General features: G+C 38.0%; 1 protein-coding gene and 1 pseudogene across 1 annotated transcript in view; both read left to right on the top strand.

Annotated features, from left to right (window-relative positions):
* CRB1 (crumbs cell polarity complex component 1) overlaps positions 1–23,115 on the top strand; it is a 277,370-nt gene that overhangs the window by 5,201 nt on the left and 249,054 nt on the right. The gene's annotated exons all lie outside the window — the stretch shown is intronic.
* On the top strand, positions 8,794–16,598 carry LOC134759195 (renin receptor-like; annotated as a pseudogene).

Raw genomic sequence — 23,115 nt, 5'->3', positions numbered from 1 at the left:
TTCTGTAGTTGTTGGGTAGAATGTTCTGTAAATATCTTTTAAGTCCATTTGTTCTAAAGTATAGTTTAAATCCATTTTTTCTTTGTTTAATTTCTGTCTTGATAACCTGTCTAGTGCTGTCAGTGGAGTATTGAAGTCCCCCAATATTACTGTGTTGCCATCTATCTCATTTCTTAGGTCTAGTAGTAATTGTTTTGTAAATGTAGAAGCTCCAGTATTAGGTGTATGTATATTTAGGACTGTGATATTTTCCTGTTGGACAAGGCCTTTTATCATTATATAATTTCCCTCTTTGTCTTTTTTAACTGCTGTTGCTTTAAAGTTTGTTTTGTCTGATATATGAATAGCTATTCCTCCTTGCTTTTGGTGTCCATTTGCATGGAATATCTTTTTCCAGCCCTTCCTTATATGTTGAGTCTCTTGAAGACAGCAAACACTTGGTTGGTGAGTTCTTATCCATTCTGCCATTCTGTATCTTTTAAGTGGAGCATTTTGGCCATTTACATTCAACATTACTATTGAGATGTGAGGTACTATTCTATTCATTGTGCTATTTGTTGCCTGAATACCTTGCTTTTTTTTTTTCATTGGGTTTTTATTTTATAGGTACTGTGAGATTTATGCTTTAAGGAGGTTTTATTTTGGTGTATTTTGAGGATTTGTTCCAAGATTTAGAGCTCTTTTTAGCAGTTCTTGTAGTGCTTGGTAGTGGTGAATTCTCTCAGCATTTGTTTGCCTGAAAAAAGACTGTATCTTTCCTTCAGTTATGAATCTTAGTTTTGCTGGATACAAAATTCTTGGCTGATAATTATTTTGTTTAAGGAAGGCAAAGATAGGGCCCCAATCTCCTCTAGCTTGTAGGGTTTCTGCTGAGAAATCTGCTGTTATTCTGATAGGTTTTCTTTCATGGGTTACCTGATACTTTTGCCTCATGGCTCTTAAGATTCTTTCCTTCATCTAGACTTTAGATAACTTTATGACTATGTGCCTAGGTGATTATCTTTTTGCAATAAATTTCCCAGGTGTTCTTTGAGCTTCTTGTATTTGGATGTTTATGTCCCTAGCAAAACTGGGGAAATTTTTTTTCGATTAGTCCCTTAAATGTGTTTTCCAAACTTTTAGATTTCTCTTCTTCCTTAGGAACACCAGTTATTCCTAGGTTTGGTCATTTAACATAATCCCAAACTTCTTGGATGTTCTTTTTTTAAATTATTTTTTCTTTGTCTTGGTTGGATTGAGTTAATTCAAAAGCCTTGTCTTTGAGCTCTGAATTTCTTTCTTCTGCCTGTTCAATTCTATTGCTGAGTTTTTCCAGTGTATTTTGCATTTCTCTAAGTATGTCCTTCATTTCCAGAAGTTGTGATTTTTTTTATTTATACTATCTATTTCACTGAAGATTGTTCCCTTCATATCTTGTATCTGTTTTTATATTTCACTAAGTTGGACTTCACCTTTCTCTGGTACCTCCTTGATTACTTAATAATCAACTTTCTGAATTCCTTTTCTGGCAATTCAGAGTTTTCTTCTTGGTTTGGATCCATTGATGTTGAGCTAGTGTGATCTTTTTGTGTTGTTAAAGAACCTTGTTTTGCCATATTACCAGAATTGTTTTTCTGGTTACTTCTCTTTTGGGTAGACTATGTTAGAGAGAAGATCTGGGGCTCAAGGGCTGCTATTCAGATTCCTCCATCCCATGGAGTGCTCCCTTATTGTGGTGCTCTCTCCCTTCCCCTAGGTATGTGGTTTCCTCAGAGCCAAACTGCAATGATTTTTATTTTTCTTCTGGATGTAGCCACCCAGTGGAGCTACCAGGCTCCAGAAGTGTCTGCGCAGAGTCCTGTGATGTGAACTGTCTTCAGGTTTCTCAGCTGTGGATACCAGCACCTGCTGTGGTGTAGGTAGCAGGGGAGTGAAGTGGACTCTGTGAGGGTACTTGGTTGTATTTTTATTAAATGTTCTGGTTTTCTGTTGGTTGGCCTCTAGCCAGGAGGTGATGCTTTCAAGACCACATCACCTCCGGTTGTGTGGGAAGGATACAAACTTGCCCTAGGCTCAGGCATTAGACGAGCCATAGAGCTCCCAAAGAACTATGTGCATTGTCTTTGGCTACCAGGGCAGGTAGAGAAAGACCATCAGGTGGGGGTACGGTTAGGTGTGTCTGAGCTCAGACTCTCCTTGGTCAGTGTTTGCTGTGGCTGCTGTAGGGATGGGGGTGTGGTTCTCAGGCCAATGGAGTTACGTTCCCAGGGGAATTATGGCTGCCTCTGCTGCATGTAGGTCACCAAGAAAGTGAGAGAAAGCTAGCACTTACAGACCTCACCCCACTCCCACACAGCCCAAAAGGCCAGTCTCACTTCCACCATGCCCTGCCAACAGCATCAAGTTTATTTCCAGATGGCATGTGAGCAGGGCTGAGAACTTACCCTAGGCTACTAGCCTCCCAACTGAGAAAGCAAGCGTGGCTTTCAGGTTTCATGCCTCCCCACATGCCTCAGCTTCTGTGCTGTGTCTGCACTCCCGATTTGCTCCCTCTCCCAGGTTCTGTCCAGAAACTTTGCATTCAATCAAAGTTGTTCAGCTAGAAGTTTCCTTCTCTTGCCATTTTTGTTTTGTTTTTGTTTTTGTTTTGTTTTGTTTTGTTTTTTTGAGACGAAGTCTCGCTCTGTTGCCCAGGCTGGAGTTCAGTGGTGGCGATCTTGGCTCACTGCAACCTCCACCTCCCAGGCTCAAGCAGTTCTCCTGCCTTAGCCTCCTGAGTAGCTGGGACTACAGGCGAGTGCCACCATGCCTGGCTAATTTTTTTGTATTTTTAGTAGGGACAGGGTTTCCCCATGTTGGCCAGGCTGGTCTTGAACTTCTTACCTCAGGTTGTCTGCCTGCCTCAGCCTCCCGAAGTGCTGGGATTACAGGTGTGAGCCACAACACCTGGCCTCTCCTGCGGTCTTTTCCCAGTTCCCCTGGCAGCCCTTTCCAAAAACCCCTGTGAGACAAAGTCAGAAATGGCTTCCCTGGGGACCAAGAATGCGCATAGGGCTCTTCTTGCTGCGTCTTCTACTCCTGTATTTCGCTCAGCTCTCTAAATTTGTCTCAGCTCCAGGTAAGTCCAAATCCTTCCCCTGTGATCTGGACCTTCAGGTTCCCCAGTGGGGGTATGTATTTGGAGGCAGATGATCCCCCTTTTACACGTTCACACTTTGGGCATTCACAGTTTTTCCACTGTATCCCAGGGCAGCTATCTGCTTCTTTCAAAGGGTCTGTGAATTATCTCAGCTTTCCTGGTATGTTCCTATGGTAGTTCTTGGAGTAAAAGTTCACAATGTGAGCCTCCACACACTGCTCTGTCCATCCAAGTGGGAGCTGCAAGTTAGTCCTGCCCCCTATTCACCATTTTTTCCCTATGGAGAAATTATTAGTTAATGAAGTTGCAGGATGTAACATTGAAGTACAAAATAAAATAGTATTTACCCGTAACAACTGTGATGGTTCATTTTATTTGTCAACTTGGCTGGGCTGTGGTGCCCAATTATGTGGTCAAACACCCTGAGGATGTTGCTGTGGAGGGGTGTTTTATATGTGATTAACAGGCAAATAAGTAGACTTTCAGTAAAGAAAATTACCCTCCATAATGTGGTAGGCGTCATTCAATCAGTTGAAGGCCTTAAGAGCAAGGACAGTTTTCATGAAGAAAAAGAAATTATCTCCAGGAATTCAAGGTAGAAACCCTAACTGAGTTTTCAGCTTGCTGTCCTGCGGAATTCAGTCTCAAGACTGAAACATCAGCTCTTACCAGGATTTCCCATCTGTGGACCTGTCCCACGGATTTCAGACTGGCCAACCCCCACAATCATGTGAGCCAATTCCTTCCAGTCAATCAAACAATCAGTCTACCTATCTAAGAGCCTATTGCTTCTGCTTGTCTGGAAAACCATGACTAATACACCAGCAATGAAAATTAAGAAAATAAAACTTGAAAACAATGTCATATGATTTCTTCATTCATGTAGTACCAACATACATGTCTCTAAGATGCCAAAAGTTTTTGTCAGAGAAAGTAACAGGTGGGACAAGGGCCCATAAGAGAGAGTATAGTCTGCAGAAGGCCAAGAAAGAAAGGAGAGCTACACACTCTAGAATCTCTTTCCAGTGTCTTCCTTTTGCTGATCTCTCATGGCCTTAACATCTTTAACAAGCTGTTTCACAAGTTTATTTCTAAAGATGAAAATGTTTTTCTTCATTTATTCAATAGAATATATATTGAGCAAATACTTTGTACCAGAAATATAACATTTTAAATAAGCTTAATCATAAACGGATGTTTTTCAGTAGCATCACAAACGTAAAATACCTGGAAGTGAAGCTAATGAATTATGTTCAACATTTATACACAATTCTCTATGACAGGGGCTGGAAAACTTTTTTATAAGAAGCAAATATGAAATATTTTAGTGTTTATCCCACTTTTTTCTGCATTCTAACAACACGTTAAAACTGTAAAAATTATTTTGTGATCCACACCAAATAAACCACAGGTTGGATTTGGCATACCAACAGCCATTGTTTCCTAACCACCACCTCTAAAACAGACTTCCGAGAAATTAAAGAAGACTTAATAATTGAAGAAATGTGCTTCCTTAGTCTGTGCCACTGTAATAAGACATCACAGATTGGGTAACTTATATACAATAGAAATTTATTTCTCACAGTTCTGAAGTCTGGGAAGTCCAAGATCAAGGGGCCAGCATTCAGTGTCTGGTAAGGGCTTTCTTGCTGTGTCCTCACATGGCAGAAGAGGTGAATACTGTGTGCTCATGTGGCAGAAGGCAGAAGGGCTAAGCTAGTTACTTCTGGTCCTTTTATTATAAGGTGGAGCTCTCATGAAAATCACTTCCCAAAATGCCTTGCCTCTTAATGCCACCACAAAGGGGATTAGGTTTTAGCTTATAAAATTTGGGGGTTATTTCAGACAATAATATGCCATATTCATAAATTGGAAAAATCCATATTATGAATATGTTAATTTTTATCAAATTAATCTATAGAATTAAAGAATCAACAAATTGAAATGCATCAATATTAAAATTTTTTTTTTCAAAAGACAATGTTAAGAAAATAAAAAAGCAGGCCACACATTGGTGAAAGACATTTGGCAAGCATATATCTGGCAAAGAACTTATATCTAGAATATAAAAAGAACTCTTAACTAATCAATGAGACGAAACATATATACTAATATAAAATGAAAAAAATATTTAAGTAGATACTTCATGAAAGAAGATGAGCACAGGGAAAGATCTTTTTTATCTTTAATTTGCATTTTAAGGAAGATGCAAATTAAAACCACAATGAGATACCACTATGCATCCATTAGAATAACCAAAAGTATAAAGACAAACAATATCAAGTGTTTATGAGGACATAGATAAACTGAAAATCTCATACACTTCTTGTGGGAATGTAAACTGGTATAGCACTTTGGAAAATAGTTGAGCAATTTCCAAAAACGTTGAATTTTCACATACCATACAAACTAACCATTCCATCCTTACCCAAGAGAAATAAAAGTGTATATCTATATAGTCTTATATATACAAAAGATCATGACAGATTTACTTGTAATAGCCAAACACTGGAAACAACCCAAACCTCCAAAAACCGATAAATGGATAAATAATTTGTATGTTTGTATAATAAAATACTACTACTACCACACAAATAATAGAGCAAATTGATGATAAAAGCAACAACATAAATGAGTCATAAAATAGCATGTTGAGTAAAATACAAAAGGACTCTGTTCTATCTGATCAAAATTCTAAAAACTGCAAGTTATAATAACAGAAAGCCAATCAGTTTGTTGTGTGGAGACAGCTGGGGGACAAGGGTAGGGGAAGTGTGATAAATTACAAAAGGGCACAAGAAAACTTTTGTTCATTACTTTGATTATACTGATGGTTTCATCAGGGTGTACATATGTCATAACTGATCAAATTATACACTTTAAATGTACACAGAGTACTGTATGACAAGCCTAAATAAAGCCATTAAAAAGAGTGTCACCCAGACACGTGAACAGAGACACACAATGAAACAAAACAATAGAAAATTCAGAAATGGATCCAAAGTTACAGGCAAATTTACTATATAAAAAGATAAAATTTCTAGTCCATGGCAAAAAGATAGACCATCCAGCAAACGGGAATGGATAAAGAGGTGAACATCAAAAATAAAAGTTTCATATAAACTTCTCAGCAGATCTAGATAAATTCCAAATGGATCAAAGGTTTCAGTATAAAAATTGAAACTATGAAAGTACTATACCAAAATGCAAACAAACTTCTAAATAACAGTAAAATGGGAAATAGCATTTCCCATGAATCAGAATTTACAAGTAATTAAGGCAAAAGAAAGGTTAAATCAACCATATAAAAATTTCTAAAATTTGCATGGAGAAGTTCCAGTATAAGTAATAGTGTATTAAGTGATTCAAACCAACTCTCCTACTGAGAAAGATACAACAAAATGTTTTTAAACAAGAACGTCTGTTCTGAATGCGCAGAAGAGCTACAAAGTGTGTGTGTAAGGAATTGTGTTGCCATGATCTGCAAGAAGAAAGAGTCACAAAAAGATATCCTGGCATTTGTGGGAGCTTCTCCCTAAAAATAGTTACTTATTAGAAAGCAGCTGCTGAAATGCTGATAAGATGAGCAGAGCAGATCCTTAGACTTGTGAGACAGAAACATAAAAATTAAAGTTATAAGTACCTCAAAATAGGAAGGGTCCTAATAAAAATCCCATGTGACTCAGAAAGCCCTAGCCTTGAGTAAAAGTATACCAGAAGTCAATCACCAATCATAAGATTGAAGCTCTTCTTTGAAACATTTTCTAGGCTAGATCATACATTTGGCCACAAACAAATCTTTTAAAATTTGAAAAGATTGATGTTATACCAAGTATTTTTTCTAACTGAAATGGTATGAAGCTAGAAATCAATAACAGGGAGAATATTGAAAAATTTACAAACATATGAAGATTAAGCAACACACTCCTGAACAACCAGTGGTTCAAAAAAGAAAAGTCAAAAGGGAAATTTAAAAACATATTGATACAAAATAAAATGGAAACACAAAACACCGAAACTTACAGAATACAGCAAAAGCAGTTCTAAGAGTGAAACTTATAAACACCTACATTAAGAAAAAAGAAAACTCTCAAATAAACAATCTAACTTTCCACCTCAAAGAAGTAGAAAAGGAAGAACAAGCTAAGCCTAAGGTTAGTTTGGGCTAGCAGAAGGAAGAAAATGATAAAGATAAGAGCCAAAATAAATGAAATAGATGCTTGAAAAAAAATCAATGAAACTAAAAGTTGTGTGGTTTTTTTGTTTGTTTGTTTGTTTGCGAAGGAGAAAAAAAAAGCTGGCAAACCTTTAGCTAGACTAAGAAAACAATAGAGAAGACTCAAAACCAGAAATGAAACAGGAAACATTACATTTGATACTACAGAAAAACAAAAGATTGCAAGAGACTACAGTTGACCCTTAAACAACATGGCTTTGAACTGTGTGAGTCTACTTACATGTGGATTTTTTTTTTCAATAAATACAGTCTGCCCTCCATATGCATGAGTTCAGCATCTGAAACCAAACATGAATGAAAAATAAGAGTATTCATGAGATGCAAAACCTTCTTATATGAAGGGCCCAATTTTAATATTCACAAGTTCCACAGGGCCTACTCTGGGACTTGAGTATGTGTGGATTTTGGTACCCATGGGTGGTCCTGGAACCAAACCCCTGTGGATCCTGAGGGATGACTATACTATGAACAACTATACACTGATAAGTTGGATAACTTAGAAGAAATGGATAAACTTCTATAAGCATACAACCAATCAAAACTGAATCATGTAAAAAACAAAGTCTGATCTGAACTAAAATAAAAAAACAAGGAGTTGAATTAGTAATGAAAAACTTCACAACAAAGAAAAGTCCAGGACCAGAGCTTTTACTAGTAAATACTACCAATATTTAAAGAACAATTAATACTAATCCTTCTCAAACTGTTCCAAAAACTCAAAGAGAAAGAAATACCTCCAAACTCTTCATGAGCCCAGCATTACCCTGATACCAAAGCCAGACCAGGATACTGAAGAAAAAAAAAAAATTACAGGCTAATATCCCTGATGAACATAGATACAAAAATCGTAAAAACAAAACAAAAAGACTGGCAAATTGAATTCAAAAACATATTAAAAGGATCACAAGCCTTGATCAAGTGGTATTTATCCCTGGGATGCAATAATGGCTCAACATAAAAGTGACACATTAACAGAATGAAGGAAAAAACATGATCATTTCAATAGATGCAGAAGAAGTATTTGACACAATTCAACATTCTTCAATGATAAAAACTCAACAAATTAGGTACAGAAAGAATGTACATCAGCATAATAATGGCCATTGGTATAGTTTGGCTGTGTCCCCACCAAAATCTCATATTGAATTGTAGTTCCCATATTCCCCAAGTGACATGGGAGGGAGCCAGTGGGAGATTTTTTTTTTTTTTTTTTTTTTGAGACGCAGTTTCACTCTTGTTGCCCAGGCTGGAGTCCAATGGCACGATCTCGGCTCACCACAACCTCCACCTCCTGTGTTCAAGCAATTATCCTGCCTCAGCCTCCTGAGTAGCTGGCATAATAGGCGTGCACCACCATGCCCGGCTAATTTTGTATTTTTAGTAGAGACAGGGTTTCTCCATGTTGGTTAGGCTGGTCTCGAACTCCCAACCTCAGGTGATCGCCTACCTCAGCCTCCCAAAGTGCTGGGATTACAGGCATGCGCCACTGTGCCCGGCGGGAGGTAATTTAATCAGCAAAGTAGTTACCTCCATGCTGTTTTCCTGATAGTGAATGAGTTCTCATGATATCTGATGATTTTATAAGGGACTTTTCCCCCTTTTACCCAGCACTTCTTTCTGCTGCCACCATGTGAAGAAGAACGTGTTTGCTTCCCTTCCACCATGACTGTATGTTTCCTGAGGCCTTCCCAGCCATGCAGAACTGTGAGTCAATTAAACCTCCTTCCCAAATAAAGGACCCCAGAAGTTATTGCATCTCAGAACTTTTCCCATTAATCCAGTCATACATCATTTATATCAATGACATATGTCAATAAAGAATGTAACTAGGTCTCAATTTAATCTATTGGAACATATATCTGCATTTTTCTTTGCAATAGGAACATTTATTTAGATTTAAATGTCCTTAAATTGCTTGTCAGTTTTTACTTCATCATATCAACCAGGAGTTGGAAGATCCTTAAATTTCTTAAACTTAACAGCATGCTCTTTTGCCCCCTATCTGGCCTTCTGAATGTAGAGTTTCCTTTCCTTAGAATATTCTTCCTCCAGTATGTTACCACTTTACCCCCATTTTGGTATAGTCCCATTAATCTATTCAAATAGTTTCAGGTTAGTCATTTTCTCCTTGAAGAAGTTTGCTGTGCATTCATATACAGGTAATGTCCCTCTTTTGTTTGCTCTCAGAACACTATAGCTCCCATATTAACATGGGTGCTTGCCTACTCACCTATGGAACCAAAATATCTATGAGGACAGAAGCCATATTAATTCTATTTACAGCTGTATCCTTAATAACCAGTAAAATGTATAGATCCTGATAATAAGTCAGTAAATAGTTTTGAATAAATAAAGTAGCTGGAAATCGTCAATTATACATTAGTAAGAAGCCAGAAGTATACTACAATACTGTATCTTGCTGATATTGAGCTACTCTTTTACCCTTAAGTTAGTGTAAAGATACAAGTTTTTCATTGGAGGAATCCAAAATTATTATAAATCCTGGCATGATATTTACCTTCACTAAAAATTAATTACGATTCAAAAGGATATAGAGCTAGATTATTTATTTAAACTAGGGCACTGGAAATTTTATAAAACTAGTACTCAGGTATCACAGTAGTTAAGAGAATAATAGTGTACTGCAATGAGGTCAAAACTGAAGAGGGCCTACAGGCTCTTTTGAAAGACCTACATGAGTGTCAGCTGCCATAGGTCAGGAATGAGGACAGTTCCTTGTGATTTGTGAGAAACATTTACTCTATGATCTTCAGAGAAAGACCAACTGAGGAAAGCATGGTTATAAAGTGACATTCAAGCCCTTCTCATAAAAGTCCCATAAAGAAAGGACATTCTCAAGAAAGTGAAAAGACAACCCACAGAATGGGAGAAAATATTTGAAACTCATAAATCTGATAAGGATCTAGTATCTAGAATATATAAAGAACTCTTACAAATCAATAATAAAAAACAACCCAATTTTTAAAGTGTACATCGAATTGAAATAGATATTTTTCCAAAGACATATGAATGCCAATAAATGCATGAAAAGATGCTCAATATTGTTAGTACTTATGGATGGAAATACAAATCGAAATCACAATAAAGTACCATTTCATACCTACTAAGATGGCCATAATTTTAAAATTGTTGTTGGTGAGAATATACAATGATGCACCTATTTTGGAAAACAGATTGTCAGTTCCTCAACATCAAACATGTGACCCAGAAATTTTAATCCAGTGTATATGCCTAAGAGAATTGAAAGCACATGTTCACACAAAAACTTGTACATGAAGGATAGCTGTATTATTCATAGCAGCCTCAAATTGGAAACAATGCAAATGTCCATCAACTGATGAACGGATAAACAAAATTTGGTATATCCATGCAAATGAATATTATTCAGCCATAAAAAGGAACAAAATACTGATACATGCTACAACATTGATGAACCTTGAAAACATGCTAAGAGAAAGAAGTAAAACACAAAAGACCACATATAGTATGAATCTGTTTATACAAAATGTCCAGAATACAAATTTATAGAGTTGGAAAGTAGATTAGTAGTTGGTAGGGGATAGAGAGAGAGGGGAATGGGGAATTATTGCTATTGGGTATGGGTTTTTTGGAGGTGATGAAACTGTTCTAAAATTAGTGGCCATTTTGCACAACCTCACAAACATACTAAAATCCATCAAATTGCACGTATTAAAATGGTGAACTTTATGATATATGAACTATATCTCAAAACAGTATAAGAGACTGTAACAACAGAAAAATACTTATGTAATAATTTTTATGTGAAAAACATAGTACTTGTTGCCCATAGGGCATGATCACATATATAGGAAGGAATTGCACTGAGTAAAGATGGGAAGACATTGCACCCAAATATTAACAGAGGTTGTCTCTGTGTGGTGGGGTGATGTAAGATTTTATTTTCTTCAATTAAAAAACAATCTCAGCTCTTCTATTATAAACATGCATTTTCATAATGAAAAAAATTAAAAATTGTTAAAAGTACCATAAAGAGAGCAGATGATGTCATAGTGCTTGCAGACTCTTCTAGACTTTAGAGTCAAAGTCAGAGCTTGCCATCTATGCCGGGCAAGGAACAAGAAAGGTGTGTCAGTTTATCATGAAACAGAATGACTCTCAAAATTGATGTTGTGTCAGGAAGTACTCTGCTACTGGCAAGAACTTTTTTTATTCTAGTTGGGTTATACAAAGTAACCTTGAGAGAGTAATTTGAGATTGAAGGGTACCGGGTGATTGCTAGAACTCATTTATATAATTAGTGAAGAAAGTGCCTTTTTAGAGATTCTCATATATGAGTATGGATTTATGGTGACTCAGTGCCAGTCATGTAAAGTATATATTTTTAAATTTTCCTGGACCAAACAAAACAACATTTTTAGCCTCAATTTGGCCCATGGGCCCTATTGATGACCTCTATTCTGGTGTTTCACTTGAGTGGAATAAATGTGGAGGTCAATTAAGTTGGATCCATAACCCCAAGAGAAAAGGATGTTGTGTGGGCTGTGTACATGTAAAAGTCCCTTGATTGTGGATGATACAAGGTTTGTGGATGGCAGGGAATAGGAGAGCAGGACATGATACAGGCAGACACATGGGCTTCAAAGGAGCTAATTTATTTTTACATTAATTTGAAGGAATAATGGACTGGAAGTAGTACTGGAGAACAAGGAGAGGAGGGATGTGTAGTAGGAAACGCCTATTTGAGCAGCTGCAGGAAAAACAATATCCTCAGGGAATAACAAGTTTTAAGTTAAGGCTAGAAGTTGGAAGGAGTATTTAGTGAAGAAGTTAAGAGTTAGGAAAACAGATTTACCATACCAGCAAGCCCAGTGGAAAGGCTTGATAGGGAGAGGAGGACAGGGTTGTTGAGGCGTAGACAGTAAGAGGACTAAAGCTCATGTAGCTAACAAGTACTATGGGAGCCCAAGTGAATTGAAAGTGCTCGTAGGTTTGTCATGGCCACTGAAAGGGCTCATAATGTGTTTAAAAATAAGCATAAGACATGAGTATGACAAAATTGGCCACAAGAAAAAGAAATTGTCATTGATGAGATTTCAACCTAGGATAATGTTTTTAAAAATCTGACTCATAATTTTATTTGAAACTGGAACCTCAAACACATTAAGGTTTATCAAATGCTTACTATGTCCTGAATTCTGTGGTAACTAGTTTAGTCTAGCAACACTTTTAATCTTCACAAAATCCTATGAAATAGATAATCCACCACTTACTGTTTTGTTTCTTTCACTTGATTTTTGTGCCTTATTTTCTTCACTTGAAAAATAGGGCTGATAGTAATAGTATGTACATCACAGAGGATTAAAAGAGACAATCCGTGAGACACTGTCTAGTGCCAGGTCCATAAAGCTTACCTATTATTACCATTACTACTTCTTATACGACTGCTAATGTAATGACTATTGTTCTTGCCATTTCACAGATGAGGCTAAGAGAGATTGAGAAACTTGTCCAAAGTCGTGTCGCACAGCGAATACGCAGAGGAGTAAGATTTCAAATGCAAATATCCTCACATTACTCCTCTTACCTTTGCTGAAGCATTTGAATGGCTTCCATTTGGTTTTAAGATACACACTAAAATTCTCAACAAAACTTGTATGATCCAAACTGCACTTACCTCTAAGTTTTATACCATGCTTCCCTCTCTCTGTGCTCCAGCCACAGTGATCTTCTTTTACTCCTGTAAGTCAGGTTGCTTGTTCTCTCCTCACAAACTATCTCTGTGTCAGTGGCACTCACTGTCTTACATATTTTCATCCTTCCATGAGAAGAGTTCATCTCTTCTTTAGGGAAGCTTTTGCTAACTTCTCTGACTAGGATAATGACTCAGTCACATGTTTTCCTGAAACTGCATACCTCTTCTTGGTAACACTTAACATAGCTATAATTTTTTTGTGTGTTTTTCTGATTAGTACATTTCCTCCAGTAGACACAAGTCATCCTCTTTCTTTATTCTCCTTTGTGGGTCTGACCTACTATTTAACATGGAGAGGCTGAAAGAAAAAAAATTAACTAAAATTGATTGCAAAAAACAAAAGGAATAAAAGGAACACAGTAAAGTGTTAAATAATAAAACAAATTGGATAAAGAGTTTAGGAAATGAAGTATTTTTAAAAGAGATGAATAAAAAGAACTAAGTAAAATAATGTAAAAAGATGTATAAACAAGTAAATAATGAACTTAGAAGAAGTAAAATAAAATGTGGACCAGCAACGTAAAAACATTGGATTAGGCATTCAAGACAGGTGAGAACAAACCGTCCCTGACAGCTGAATACCTAGGCTGGTTTCAGACAGGGACTTCTGAGATGAGACAAGATCCAAGGAGATGGGAGCAGGGAGGGTGTCAGACCATGGGCTACAAGAGCTTTAGGGAACAAAGGTAACTATTGCGTTTGCTTTCTTTTGAGAAGAAGTTTTAGGTTGATTTGTCAATGACAGCTAATGTTTGGCAAAGTGGTAACACAGGAAGAAAAATGTATTTCTTAGCATAATTATTGATATGGTTTGGATTTGTGTTCTTGCCCAAATCTCTTGTCGAATTGGAGGAGGGGCCTGGTGAGAGGTGATTAGATCATGGGGGTGAATTTCCCCCTTGCTGTTCTGGTGATAGTGAGCTGATCATTTAAAAGTGTTTGGCACCTTCCCCCACCTCTTTTCCTGCTCTGCCACGTAAGACGTGCTTGCTTCACCTTTGCCTTACAATGTGATTGTAAGTTTCCTGAGGCTTCCCACTCATGCTTCCTGTACAGCCTGTGGAACTGTGAGTCAATTAAACCTCTTTTCTTCATAAATTACCCAGTCTCAGGTAGTTCTGTATAGCAGTGTGAGAACAGACTAATACAATTCTCTACAAGGAAGAGATCTACATGTCTTCTAATGGGCAGGCTAAACATAAAAAGGTAGTCACAGACTACGATACTTGTGTTTTGCCTGGGGTGCATAAGGTGTGTAAAGTGAAGGATAAAGTATAATTAGGAAAATAGAAGAGATTTTTAGAGGCCATGTTGGGTAGAGAGAAGAGAGCCAATGAGGAATAAAGCCAACTTCTAGCAGAAATGACAGTTAAGAAAAGGGCCTCAGTTTTAGGTGATAACTGCCTGATAGTATGCCACTGATTCATAAGAAACGGGAAGATAAAACAAGGGGTGAGCAAAGATTTTGGTGGGAAAGATTTGATAACTATAGAATTAGTGTAGAATATTGTAGGATGAGTTCAGTTTTAGAGTCAAGACCCTCTGTGTTCAAACCATACCTCATCACATTCTGTTAGTATTAGCTTTTATGCTCCTCAGACTGGAGTGAAAAATGGAGAGATGTGCTCAGTGTTTCAGTTCTTTCTGAAAAATAATTTTACTAGCAGTCATAAACATTTTTTACACTGACAAAAAGCACATATATTTTGATGTAGGATGAAACATTTGCCTGACGAATTTAAAAAATAAAGACATTTCTCGCTGATTAGTAGTAGCTGTGGGATATGCCTTCATATTTCTTGCAGCCCATATTCAATTTCCTTTGTCATTAAGAGGACTTTAGTTAAAAAAAAAAAATAAAGAGGCTGTATGAACCTGTTTTGAATCACTATAAAATTGGGGTTGGGTGGTGGTGGAATGACTTTGTGTATCTAACCACCTAGCCCTGATCCTGACATATGCTCAGTGCCCGAAAATACTATTTTCCTTGCCTTGCTCCTCCTCTCTTCCATTTATGACAAGAATAGGTGATGCTTCAATTTTTATTTAACCATTTTTTTAAATTCCTCTTCCAATATTGGGCAACTACAGATCTTTCCAACCAAAATCTTTGCTCACAGGAATATCTATAAAATATTTCTATATCAAATATATAGTGGAGGATATTCTTTTAGAAAATATTCAATATATACAGGTATAATTTTATTTTTTACTTTTTAAAAAAAAAATATTCCTTTAGGCGATGAAAGGACAAGCCCCAGGAGTCAAGATGAGTCCTAATGCCGTCACCCAGTCACACCGCAGTGCTTGCCTGTGTCCTGCCGGCCCGCTCCTTGTTGCCCTGCACTGCGTGGCCGCAGCGGTACCATGATTGTGTTTGCCGTGCTCCTGTCGTTGGTGGCGGGTGTTTGAAGGAACAAGTTTAGTTCTTGGTCTGTTATTTTCAGAAATGGAAATTGGCCTATACCAGGAGAGTGAATCCCAGATGTGGCTGCATTGTCCATGGCCTTCTCTGTGAAGGAAAACCTTTCTTGGCCAGGACTTGCAGTAGGTGACCTATTTCATCGTCCTCGGGCTACCATCATGGTGATGGTGAAGGGAGTGGACAAACTGGCTCTACCACCAGGCAGTGTCATTTCATACCCTTTGGAGAATGCAGTTCCGTTTGGTCTTGGCAGTGTTGCAAATTCCATTCGCTCTTTATTTTCTGAGGAAACTCCTGTTGTTTTGCAGTTGGCTCCTAGTGAGGAAAGAGTGTATTTGGTAGGGAAGGCAAACTCAGTGAAGACCTTTCAGTCACCTTAGGACAGCTCCATAATTACTTGTTTCAGGAAAACTCCATTCTCAGTTCACTTCCCCTGAATTCTCTGAGTAGGAACAATGGAGTTGACTTGCTCTTTCTTTCTGAACTCCAAGTGCTACATGATATTTCAAGCTTGGTGTCTTGTCATAAGCATCTAGCCAAGGATCATTCTCCTGATTTATATTCACTGGAGCTGGCAGGTTTGGATGAAATTGGGAAGCATTACAGGGAAGACTCTGAACAATTCAGAGTTGCTTCTAAAATCCTGTTGACGCTCTGCAAGAGTTTGCAGATAACATGTACAATCTTTACAGTGGGAATGCAGTGGTAGAGTTAGTCACTATTAAGTCATTTGACACCTCCCTTATGAGGAAGACAAGGACTATCTTTGAGGCAAAATAAGTGAAGAACCCAGCAAGTCCCTATAACCTTGCGTATAATTTTGAATATTCAGTGATTTTCAACATGATACTTTGGATAATGATTGCCTTGGCCCTGGCTGTGATTATCACTTCTTACAATATTTGGAACATGGATCCTGGATATGATAGCATCATTTATAGGATTACAAACCAGAAGATTCGAATAGATTGAATATTCCTTGTGCCAGAATTAGAAAAGGGGTTTGGAAATTGGCTGTTTTGTTAAAATATATCATACATTGTGGTTTAAAGTAGATAGCATACTTTAAATTTATTAAAACCTCACATTTCTTCTCTATTTTGTGTGTGCCTGTGGTTTTTTTTAGAGTGAATTACAGTATTGATGTGAATCAAACTGTATGGTGTAGATTCCATAATATACTGAAATATATCATAGCCATTTAATAACACGATTTCATTCCCTTTAATGAGTTTGGAAATATGCACTGAAAGAAATTAAAACATTTAGAATAGCTTGTGTTATTTATTATGGAAAAATGCACTGAATTTATTAGAGAAACTTATGAATGTTTAACTTCTTTACACAGCATAGGTGAAAATCATATTTGGGCTGTTGTATACTGTGAACAATTTGTAAATGTCTTCATTTGATGTAAGTATCTCTGAAACAAGAGAAAAGGTTTTTAACTTCGAATAGCCCTAAAATATGGATGTGCTTATACAGTCACTTAGTTTTGGAACTCTTTCTGATTGACAGAGGATGGCTGTTTTTTAACCTTCTTCAAGTTTGGTGACCCATACTCTAGTATGGATACTAAAAATATTACATTTATGTAAGAAGAAACTAGCCTTGTGGAGTATAGATGCTTTTAATTATACACACAAAAATCATTGAGGCATGAATATAAAATATTTTTAGTTCAGTAACTTCTCCCGCTGTGTAAGGTACTATGGTTTGTGGTCCAACTTCATCCTATAGAATATTAAGTGGAAGTGGATGAGTTCTACTTTTTGGAGTGGACTCATGTCTATAAAGACTGACACGTTAATAATAATTCCGAAAAAATTTTTCTTTAAAGCTCTTGTACTTAGCCAATATTTAATGTCCTATTTACATAATGGAGTCTGAAACTCAGAGGAACTTCCTGGGGACCCAAAAAGTATAATGTATATCAAATAGAGTGAGATATATATTCATTCTGTATATTCAGGTCATAAAACACAATTACATTTAAAAGAATTTTAGACAGAAGCGACTTTGAATATATTACAGCTGCAATGCAGAAACACATTAAAGTTTTATGGATAAACATTTTTTCCACTGGAGGGTGCAATTTGTCAGTATATCAAAATAGTCACAGTTCCTTTAATGAGTATACTTTATAAATAATATCAGAGAGCTGATTATTTCCAAGACACTAACATAGAATGCTGAGCAGATTTCAGGAAACTTTAAATAAGTGAAATTTCACCAATAGGAATATGGGCTTTATTCCACAATATCCTTATGTGGAATATACTTACAATTAGGATCAAGTAAGCTGAACATAATTTTATTCTTCTATTACCTTTTTTGGATACCATATATGACTTTCTTGGCTATTAATACTGCAAAAATATATACTAATAATTCATGCTGAAGATACAGTCCTACTTATAATATTATTAAGTTTTATAGTTGCTTTCTTTAGCAGTCTATGCATTTATTTACAATTCTTTATGAAATATGGATTTATTTTATTAGACTTTATACTCAGTAATAATGAGTAGTCTAAGATGAAATGTAAATTAAATAAGCATAAAACTAACATACATTTAACAAACTTCTTTCTTTTATTATATATATCATATAGTATGAAGGCTATTAGATAATATGTGCTTGAGATATAATACTAATGAAACAAATTATAATAAAAGCTAGTATTTATTAAGCACTGGCTAGGTGTTAGGCACAGTTCTATATTTATTAACTTTGCATTTGTAATTTACTTCCTTATCACAACAACCTCAACAAATAGGTATCATTTTCTCCATTTCACAAATGAATTGAATGTGCCAAGTTTCTTGTCCAAGTCCATACAATGAATACCAGAACTCCACCGAGATGGCCTGGCTCCAGGGCCCAGATTTAATCACTATTCAACAGCTTTGTTAACCTTGTTGATGCCATCCACTGCTACTCAAATACCAATGTGTTGATTTTTATTTTAGACACTTGAAGACAGGCACTTTCCATTATGAGTTAATGTTTCAAAGATATCCATCAAATATGTATTTGTGTTTTCTATTCTGCCTAAATTAATAGAACTTCTTTAATTATGACTTAGATAAATGAACTTGTGGCAGAGCATCTTAATTGCCTACCCCAGCAGCTCTTTCCATCCGTCTCAGTAACAGAACACCAATATTTTGCTGGCATATTGCCACAGTATAAGGCTGCATTTTCCAGCCTCCCTCTCAGATATTAATGGCCACATAAACGAATGGGCAATGAAATGTTAAGTGTAAGTGTTGTGTGGAACTTCCAGGGAGTCTCCTCAAAAGCTAAGGTCTGTGATCTTGCTACACTTACTCTTAATTACTCTTTTCCACTACCTGCAATGTGGGCATGAAGAACAGCTGGAGCTTAACAGCCATTTTGGATCTTGGGGCAGGATAACAGAATGACAGCCAGACAAGGCAGGAACTGCTGTCTCCTTTAAGCCCATATTTTGAAGCTTTCTCGCATACACAGCTGTATCTAATCCTACTAACAAGTTTGATAGGTTTTAAGAGTTCATTTTGTCTATCTTTTGAGCCTCGGTTCACCCCAGACCACAGCCTTTCTTTCTTTCTTTTTTTTTCTTTTTTTCAGACTGTAATCGCACTCTGTCACTCAGGCTGGAGTGCAGTGGTGCCATCCCTGCTTACTGCAACCCTGCCTCCCAGGTCCAAGCTATTCTCGTGCCTCAGTCTCCTGAGGAGCTGGGACCACAGGAGCACACCACTATGCCCAACTAACTTTTGTATCTTTTGTGGAGATGTGGAGATGGGGTTTCGCCATGTTGCCCAGGCTGGTTTTGAACTCCTGAACTCAAGCCATCCACCTGCCTCAGCCTCCCAAAGTGCGGGGATTACAGGGATGAGCCACTGCACCCAATTGATGTGATTCTACCATGAGGTCATCAAATATCCTTACAGGCTACATGAACTTTGAATATGTTATTAAGCTACTAATATATTTTATGCTTATTTTTTACATCATAATTTTTTAAAGATCATTTCTACCTGAAGTCCAAAATTAATTACTTAAATAATTCTACAAGTAGTAGTAACTTGTGTAGTAGTGATTTGTGATTGACTTTTAAATTGTCAATTATTAAAATACTTTAGTTTTTGCAGATTATATTTCCCCTTTTGTAACCAGGAAGATACTTGTTTTAGACTGTGTGTTTGTGCTCTGTCCCCTGCCATCCATCTGTTGAAATCCTAACCCCAGTGGGATAATATTAGGAGGAGGTCAGGCCTCTGGGCAGTAATTAGGTTTAGATGAGGTCATGAGGGTAGAGCCCTCATAATGGGATTAGCATCCATAGAAGAAGAGAGAGACAAGATTCTCTCTCTCCGTTTGTGTTCTTACACCAAGGAAGGCCATGTGAGGTTGTTTTCAGGAAGAGGACTGTTTCCATGCTGCTGTTAAAGATAAACTCAAGATTGGGAAGAAAAAGAGGTTTAATTGGACTTACAGTTCCACATGGCTGGGGAGGCCTCAATCATGGCGGGAGGCGAAAGGCATTTCTTACATGGTGACGACAAGAGAAAATGAGGTGATGCAAGAGCAGAAACCCCTGATAAAACCATTGGATCTTGTGAGACTTATTCACTACCATAAGAACAGTATGGGGGGAAACTGCCCCCATGATTCAAATTATCTCCCACCAGGTTCCTCCCACAACATGTGGGAATTATAGGAGTACAATTCAAGATGAGCTTTGGGTGGGGACACAGAGCCAAACCATATCATTCCATCCTTGACCCCTCCAAATCTCATGTCCTCATATTTCAAAACCAATCATGCCTTCCCAACAGTCCCCCAAAGTCTTATCTCATTTCAGCATTAAGCCAAAAGTCCACAGTCCAAAGTGTCATCTGAGACAAGGCAAGTTCCTTCTGCCTATGAGCCTGTAAAATCAAAAGCAAGCTAGTTACTTCCTAGATACAATGGGGGTACAGGTATTGTGTAAGTACAGCCATTCCAAATGAGAGAAATTGGCCAAAACAAAGGGGTTACGGAGCCCATGCAAGTTCGAAATCCAGCAGGGTAGTCAAATTCTTTTTTTCTTTTCCTTTTTCTTTCTTTTTTTCTTGAGATGGAGTCTCGCTCGTCTCCCAGGCTGGAGTGCAGTGGCACGAAGGGCAGTCAAATTCTAAACCTCCAAAATGATCTCCTTTGACTCCATGTCTCACATCCAGGTCATGCTGATGCAAGAGGTAGGTTCCCATAGTCTTGGGCAGCTCTGCCCCTGTGGTTTTGCAGGGTATAGCCCCCCTCCTGGCTGCTTTCACAGGCTGGCATTCAGTGTCTGTGGCTTTTCCAGGCGCATGGTACAAGCTGTCGGTGGATCTACAATTCTGGCATCTGGGGGACAGTGGCCTGCTCCTAGTGGAGCCCCCACACAGCTCCGCTAGGCGGTGCCCCAGTAGGAATTCTGTGTGGGCTCCAACCCCACATTTCCCTTCTGCACTGCCCTAGCAGAGGTTTCCATGAGGGCCCCACTCCTGCAGCAAACTTTTGCCTGGGCATCCAGGCATTTCCATACATCTTCTGAAATCTAGATGGAGGTTCCCAAACTTCAATTCTTGACTTCTGTGCACCCACAAGCTCAATACCATGTGGAAGCTGCCAAGGTTTGGGGCTTATGTCCTCTGAAACCATGGGCTGAGCTGTACCTTGGCCCCTTTTAGCAATGGCTGGGACACAGGGCACCAAGTCCCTAGGCTTCACACAGCACAAGGACCTGGGGCCGGGCCCACGAAACCATTCTTTCCCCCTAGGCTTCTGGGTCTATGATAGGAGGTGCTGCCATGAAGACCTATGACATTCCCTGGAGACATTTTCCCCCTTGTTTTGGGGATTAACATTTGGCTGCTTGTTACTTATGCAAATTTCTGCAGCCAGCTTGAATTTCTCCTCAAAAACTGGGTTTTTCTTTTCTACTGCATCGTCAGGCTGCAAATTTTCTGAACTTTTATGCTCTTTTTCGCTTTTGAAATGAAAAGCTTTAACAGCACCCAAGTCACCTTTTGAATGCTGTGCTGCTTAGAAATTTCTTCCACCAGATACCTTAAATCATCTCTCTCAAGTTCAAAGTTCCACAAATCTCTAGGGCAGGGGCAAAATGCCACCAGTCTCTTTGCTAAAACATAACAAGAGTCACCTTTACTCCAGTTTCCCAACAAGTTCCTCATCTCCGTCTGAGACCACCTCAGCCTGGACTTTATTGTCCAATATTGCTATCAGCATTTTGGGCAAAACCATTCAACAAGTCTCTGGGAAGTTCCAAACTTTCCCACATTTTCCCGGCTTCTTCTGAGCCCTCCAAACTGTTCCAACCTCTGCCTGATGCCCAGTTCCAAAGTGGCTTCCAGGTTTTTGGATATCTTTTCAGCAACGCCCTGCTCTACTGGTACCAATGTACTGTATTAGTTCGTTTTCATGCTGCTTATAAAGACATACCCCAGACTGGGAAGAAAAAGAGGTTTAATTGGATTTACAGTTCCACATGACTGGGGAGGCCTCAGAATCATGGCGAGAAGTGAAAGGCACTTTTTACATGGTGGCAGCAAGAGAAAATGAGGAGGTGCAAAAGCGGAAACCCCTGATAAAACCATCAGATCTTGTGAGACTTATTAACTACCATGAGAACAGTATGACGGAAATTGCCCCCTTGATCCAAATTATCTCCCACCGTGTTCCTCCCACAGAATGTGGGAATTATGGGAGTACAATTCAAGATGAGATTTGGGTGGAGACACAGAGGCAAACCATATCAAGGACCCTCTCCAAGAACCTGACGATGCTGACATCCTGATCTTGGACTTCCAGCCTCCAGAAATAAATGAAAAATAAATAGGTGTTATGTGTGCCACCCAGTCTGTGATATTCTGTCATAGTAGCTCAAACTGACAGACACAGGCACTATGGTGTACTCTTCTTGAGTTCAAATAAATTTAAAAGTATTTTATGAGATTAGTAACATGATATGGTAGTAAAGAATAAGTACGACACAACCATTTTCTATAAAGGAACTTGCAAACTTCCTAGCTTCCTGGCATTTCCTCTTTGCTCAGACACAAGCCTAGAGTCTTCTGATTTGTCTTTTCCCTCCCCCGAATCTTAATTAATTATTTATTAATACAATTTCAACTTTTAAATTCGGGGGTACATTTGCAGATTTGTTCCATGGGCATATTGCGTGACACTGAGGTTTGGGGTATGAGTGATCCCGTCACCCAGGTAGTGAGCATAGTGCCCAATAGGTAGTTTTTCAGCCCTTGTTCCCCTCCTTCTCTCCCTTCTCTAGTGGTTCCCAGTGTCTGTTGTTCTCATCCCATGTCTACGTGCACTCAATATTTAGCTTTTCAGTTGTAAGTGAGAACATGGGGTATTTGGTTTTCTGTTTCTGCATTAATTAGATTAGGATAATGGTCTCCCTGCTGATTTTAAACTTGCCCTCTGCCTCTCATTTCAAAGAAAAAGAATAATGAGTCTTGTTTTAAGGCCTTTTCCTCGCGATTTAAGCAAAGTTTAGGGCAGAAAAAAAAAGACCTACAGCTTCA

This window comes from Gorilla gorilla, chromosome 1 (genome assembly GCF_029281585.2).
Source record: "Gorilla gorilla gorilla isolate KB3781 chromosome 1, NHGRI_mGorGor1-v2.1_pri, whole genome shotgun sequence".
In the NCBI taxonomy this organism is placed as follows: Eukaryota; Metazoa; Chordata; class Mammalia; order Primates; family Hominidae; genus Gorilla; species Gorilla gorilla.
This window is presented reverse-complemented; position numbering and strand designations above follow the sequence as displayed.